Source organism: Euprymna scolopes, chromosome 4 (genome assembly GCF_053919585.1).
Source record: "Euprymna scolopes isolate OS-2025 chromosome 4, ASM5391958v1, whole genome shotgun sequence".
Taxonomy (NCBI): domain Eukaryota; kingdom Metazoa; phylum Mollusca; class Cephalopoda; order Sepiida; family Sepiolidae; genus Euprymna; species Euprymna scolopes.
The window spans coordinates 63,243,522-63,249,968 of record NC_136485.1 but is presented as its reverse complement, the minus strand read 5'-3'; positions in this window follow the sequence as shown (position 1 = coordinate 63,249,968).

Sequence of the window (6,447 nt, the reverse complement as noted above, 5' to 3'; positions counted from 1 at the left end):
TTTTTTTTCCTTTTTTTTGTTTTCTGTTTAGAAATTTTTTGAGATGAGGATTAATACTTTGGATTACTATTTTCATCTTGGTTCTTATTTTTACAATAATTCAAGAAAAAATTATCTTCTAAAAAAAATCCAAAATTAGTCCTTCTGTCCGCTATCTACTTATCTCTCTTTTCTCTCCAGCTATAGATTAAATAGTATTAACACTCTGATGATATTTCCTATTGTTTATAATGAAATATTCCAATCTTCTATTTTGTAGGTAGTTTTATATTCCAGCCAGCGGTTTTCTCCCCCCCCCCCGTCCCAAAGACGCTAAAATTTAGGCCCTCTTTGCTGAGATATGGTCCTATACAGTTCTAGGTCTGTTCTCCCAGGCTTTGTGTTCTCACTCTTTGAGAAGAGGTTAGCTTATTGCTAATTGCCTGAAGCGGCCCCTACTAGAGTATGTTGACAGGGCTGCCTAGACAGTATTGCAAGTCAAAGTGCTCTTTAGGAAACTGGCTTTTCAAATTCAACTTTCTCAACCTTGTGCCACATCTTCTCACTGTGGGAGAGAGATAAATGTAAGTTAGTTTTATATTTAGTTTTAAGAGCAATACGTTTTACAAACTAAGATGAAGCTTGATAATTTGAATTATTCAGATTATTTTGATAAAAGTTGGTTGTTATATTCCCAATGATTCGCATGATGTAACCTCTGACTTTCAGGTGTGTTTTTTTTTTTTTTTTAACTCTTGTCAGCCATGATGAAATGTTAATTTGTTAGTTTTCATTATAATCACTTGTAGTAGAGATTGAACCTTCAACCTCCAGAAAGCTGTTATTTAGAACTTTCTTTTTTAGAACATCTCACCTGTGGAATAAGATACAGTAGAACCCCAGGATATGGTAACCCTGGAATACGTTTTTTTTTTTTATTTATTTATTTATTTTCCCAGGTTACGATGTGGAATACAATGTTTTTCTGGCCTCTGGTTATGGTATTTGTCCTGCCTTACAGTGTTATTTATAATGTTAATTGATTATATGTGTGTGTATTATATACTGCACTGTATTTTGTTATTAATTTTTAATATGTACTGTATAAAATTTTGCTTAGGCCCTGCCATATAGCGATTTCATCTTAGGACCCAACCCCGGAAAGGATTAATGTCGTATTCTGGGGTTCTACTGTACCACAATGCCCACTGACTATATCATAGTCGTCTTCTCTGCAATGTTGCATTTCTGTGCCTATTTCGCAAGTATTTTAATGGAATGTGCTCTGATGAACTTGTGCCGCCTCAACATAAATACCTTCCCCCCCTCGATTAATCCAACAAGCAGCAAAATCCCATCCCTTCATGTTAGAGGACCCTAGATGCCAAAAAGCATCATACTCTAATAGTTTTTTCCTTTTTGGAATTTCCTCTCAGTCTCCTGTTTCCCTGACTGTAGTGACATGTGGAAATTAAAATGTAATGTGAACAGACATCTCGCTGCTCGACTCACTACGTAGTGTCCCTGTAAATATGGTTCCTTGTATCCATGTGGCAATGTCTTGTTTGAGGTTAATCTGATTTTAAAAAAAAAAAAGGAAAAATTTAAGTCGTCTTCTTGGATAATCTATTCCTTCTGTCTATTCTACCCACTGTTTTCAATCCTCTCATAATGGTTTTCATCGACCAAGCAGTAATTCTTTAACCCTTGTCCTTGAGTGGCCTCCAGGCCTGGATAAATAATGACCCATCAGGATAAAAAACAAAACTGAACTAATGCTTTTATCCATTAGTTTATGTGGGCAATACTTGGTATAAATTTGAGGAGATTTAATCTTGTCTAGATATCGGTATTATTATTTTGGGTATCTACATAAAATGTTGGAAGAAGATATAATATCTTATTTATCGATTTTCAGTATTTACTTCAACAGTGCTCAATACGCGAGTAGGGGTAGATAGTAAGTTATGAAAATATATTTAAGGCAATTACACTGTATTTTACCGTCAGGCTAAATGGTGAAAAAAAAAAAAAAAATACTGACAGAAATCCGCTTGATAAGTGTACCAATGATATTTATTCGGTGAGTTTATGTCAGTAGTTTTTATTTATTTTTTTTTTTTTTTTTTTTTTTTTTTTTTTATCGATGCTCAGGACTCCAAAGGCAAGAGCATCATGGCACCATATTTGTTCTTGTTTAATCTGAAGTGGTCAACGCAACTTGCATTTCGCACTTATAACACACTTTAAAATTAGTAAAAACACCAAATCTTATCCAAGTAGGTAGAAGAATAACTTATCTTGCCTTTGGTAACATTTACTTGTTATATATTTGTTTCTTTACCATTTCTTTGTACAAACTCAAAAAATCATATGTAAATATGGGAGAAAAACTGTAAATAAACAATATGCCACAAATTCTTAAGGGCACATCGGCTGAAATGGAGTCAAAATAGAAGTACCAATTCTGATGAGGACAAGAGTCAAAACGAAAAAATCATTGTAAACTTTTGGTTGACTTGAAATATTTGAAAAGACATAATTTTGATAAAGTTGACATTAAAAGAAATCAAAACATTTTTATGTTTTGCAATTTTGTAGATGAGAACTGATTATTCGGATTACTGTTCTCATCAAGGATGTTATTCTCACAATGTCATGGCTGATATAACCTGCTATCCTTCAGTAGGTATGTGAAAATGCCAAGGCTTTTGCGAGGGTTAAGTGGCACTGGTAACTTGAGTAAGCCGAAATTCTGTGCACTGGGGTATGTGTCATAGATTTGCGCTTAGCATCTGTATCCGGGGGTTAACTACACAGCACGGATACTGATGACATAGCACACATGTTTCGCTACATGCTGGTATTTGAATTATTTTCATACGTTCAGTAGAAGTGAAAAAATTTTTGAAGTGAAGTTTTGTGTCATTTAAGTCATCATTATTCGACCTGAAGGTAAGTTGTAATAGTTTTGAAACTATATATATATTCGTTAATATAGATATTAAACCTTATTTGTGCGAAATATGAAGCCTATATGACTTTACCTTCATTAGTTTTGAGTTTACCTAAAATGTGAAGCCGTTACGAAAATTTTCAAAATTTCACTAACACCATCTTTAACCTACGCACTTTGTTTACAAATATTTTCCGACGGCAATGACACCAGACTACGGCCTGCTAAAAGTATAAAATTTCTTTTAGCATATAAATTATTAAAATTTATTTCAGCATAATGAACTTTTAGGATTTAAATTATTTTAATTTCTTTAAACCAAAATATTTCTCCCCGGCAAAATCAAATGTCAATGTATTTTTTCTATTTTATCATTTCGAGCCGCTTTTTTTTTTCTTCCATTTGTTACTTTGCTTTTTTTTTTCTATAATAAACTAATAAACCAATTTACAATGAAAAAAAATACTAGAGTTATTTTTAAAATTAAAAATAAAACTTTCATAAATATATTTTTATTATGCACATTTTGCAAACTTTAAATTCTAAAAGTTTTAATAATTTAAAAGAAATTTTAATTTATATGCTAAAAGAAATTTTAATAATTTATATGCTAAAAGTTCATGAGAAATGTAAAAAAAAATTATATTTATTGGTGTTTGTATGAGAAATAAAAAAAACGGTCCTTCTTCAGTTTATTCATGACATTAAAAAATGGAAATATTAAAAAAATATACATCGTACGTACTCGTCATAGGATAAAGTATTCATACAGAAAAAAATCATTTAATTTGATCAGACTTCATATGCGGGGATGTAATATTGCCTTAGAAATTGACTGTATCTTCCGCCCCAGCATCCCCCTTCACCTCTTAATCTTGTAAATAATTGATTAATAAACTTTCAAAATATATTTTTCTTGTTCTCCATTCAATAAGCTCTCCAGTGATATTTGTTTTTTTGAAATCGGACAAGAAATAAGAAAGTTATGATAAAATAACTGAGAAAAATCTTGATATCGGTCACAACTTTGTTAAGGAAATCCATTGATTCTATTGTCCAAAATTAGCCTCAAATTTCGGCTTTAGAATTGTAACTTTTTTATTATTTGTCCTACAGAGATGGTTCAAGTATCATTAGAATGGGCTCTGCATACTCTTTCTGCTGAGCTGTTCCATTTTGAGATATGTTAACTTTGAATTTTTCTTTCACGTACCTACCTCCAGTGAGAACAGCTTGTAAGCAATCTTAAAATAGAAACTGGAGTGAATCGAAAGTTGAATTTCTAAGGTTTTCATATCTTCGGTATGAGTGATTTTTTGATGTGATCCTAGTAGAAAATATGTATAAATTATTTAAGGAAAATATTCAATTACCAGATTCAACAAGAAACACCCGAGGAAGGTCAGATGCTGTATCGTACAAAACGTTGTGAGAAAAATATGTAAGCTAAGAATAGTAGTACGAAGAATTTAAACCAACTGTTATAGATTTTTACAAATTTCCATTTTCTTACTGAATAATTTTATTTTTTTAATTAAGTGCACTCATCTCTAAATGATGAAGGGAAATATATCTTAGATGAACCAAAACTCTTGAGATAAGGATTGATACTTCAGGTTATCAGGTTTTCATCTTGGTTGTCATTTTCACAACAGTTTAGCCTAATGTAATCTATGACCTTTTCAAGTGCAATTTTTCAACTTGGGAATCTTTATATTGAACTGAAACTTTTTTTTTATATATATATATATATATATATATATATATATATATACTAGCAGGGAGAGCCGATGTTGCTTGGGATTGAATGATGATCAACGAATGTTTTATGCTCCAATATTTTTTTTGTCATCGAAATCAATGCAATCGACTATTTTTAAATAAGATCAATTGATTGCCTGCTCTAGTTTGGAACTATTGAGGTGCACCAGGAAGAGTGTGACTTAGTCCAAATTACATTGTAGTCTACATTCCACTAATGCTGATTTTATAAAATTATTTTTATATATAATGGTTTGAATAATGGTAAATGGGTTGAATGAGTTTAAAAATAGATTACTTATTTACTATATATTACAAAATATATTTTTTAATGGTATTATATTATCTATAAAATAATATACAAAGACAAGACATATTGCCAAAGAAAAGGAAGCTCAGAAGAACACTGGGAAACCATGAGTTGGATATGATTGACCATATATGGAAGGGAAAGGGAAACCATCTACCATTATGGAACAAAGTAAAAATTATAGACAGAAGAATAGTGCAGAGTAAGACGATTTAAAGTAGTAGCCAATATATTGGGTCGCAATGACCTCTGTAGAATAGTACAGAATTAAAACCATTGATTGTTCTTTGCGTGTCTTCGAAGCATGTGGTCATAAAACAGTTTTTCACTTTTTTACGCATTTTTTTGCATTATCGCCTTATATTGTGCAAGATCTTTCAAGCTGCACCGATTTGGCAGTTAAGAGCAGATAAGGTAATATTGCATCATGGATTCTGCAGATGGTTTGAGAGGAAGATCATATGATGCAACACTGCTTTGGGCCTGTGCTTTTCTTCTGCAGAGTATGCTTGTCTGGTTTAGGAGAAATCAACACATGGCAAAAAACAAAACTCAGCATGGAACAACACCTGTCACTAATGCTTACTAATCTGAATGTGGACCTGGCATTGCTCCTTCCGATAAGAGATGGAAGCTGCCAGCCAAGTAGAAATCGCAAAAGTTATCAGTGATAAACACCATCTCCTTTATGGCTGTGGTCAAATGACTAAAGTTTCCTCAACCATGTAAAACCCCTAACAACTCAGGAAGAGACCAGACTAGAGCTGTTGATCAGATGATTACCCCATTCTGCTAACATGACAAATTCTCCTTTTGAGATCCTCCCGCCCGATTCAGAAGCACCCAGGCTCAAGTTTACTTTACCGCCTAAGAACACGAATGATAAACGAGGCAAGATGGCATAAATATTTATGTAAATCATTTGCGAGAAAATGAGAAATGTAATCAGCTAAGTTTAACATGGCCAGTCTATATATATATATATATATATATATATTTACATTAGCTGCGTCTACAATACCCACCGTTACCCAGGAGGTTTTTTATCTTCATTTGAGCAACAATGTAAACTAATGTACACAAGTTGACTAACAGCTGTGTTTTTATGTACTAACAACTCACTGTTTACCAAGGTTCAAAGGTCACTCCAGAATAAGGGTTAATGGGTCTGTGAGGCGGGTGGTGTGAAAACGCTATGGGGATTAGTAATAATGGTTGAGACTGGGCAATTTGATTATTTAAAAAACGTAACATGCGACCGCAGCTGAGATTGAACTCACTAAACGTGTTTATAGTGTAATTCAAATCTTGTCCATAGCTGAATACTTGATGCTTTGTTAGGGCTATCAAGGGTATTTTTTGTGACGCTATCACTAGATGGATTGCCTACCACGGCTTAAGAGAGGTCCATTTACCCTCAAAAGAAGGATAGATCATACCA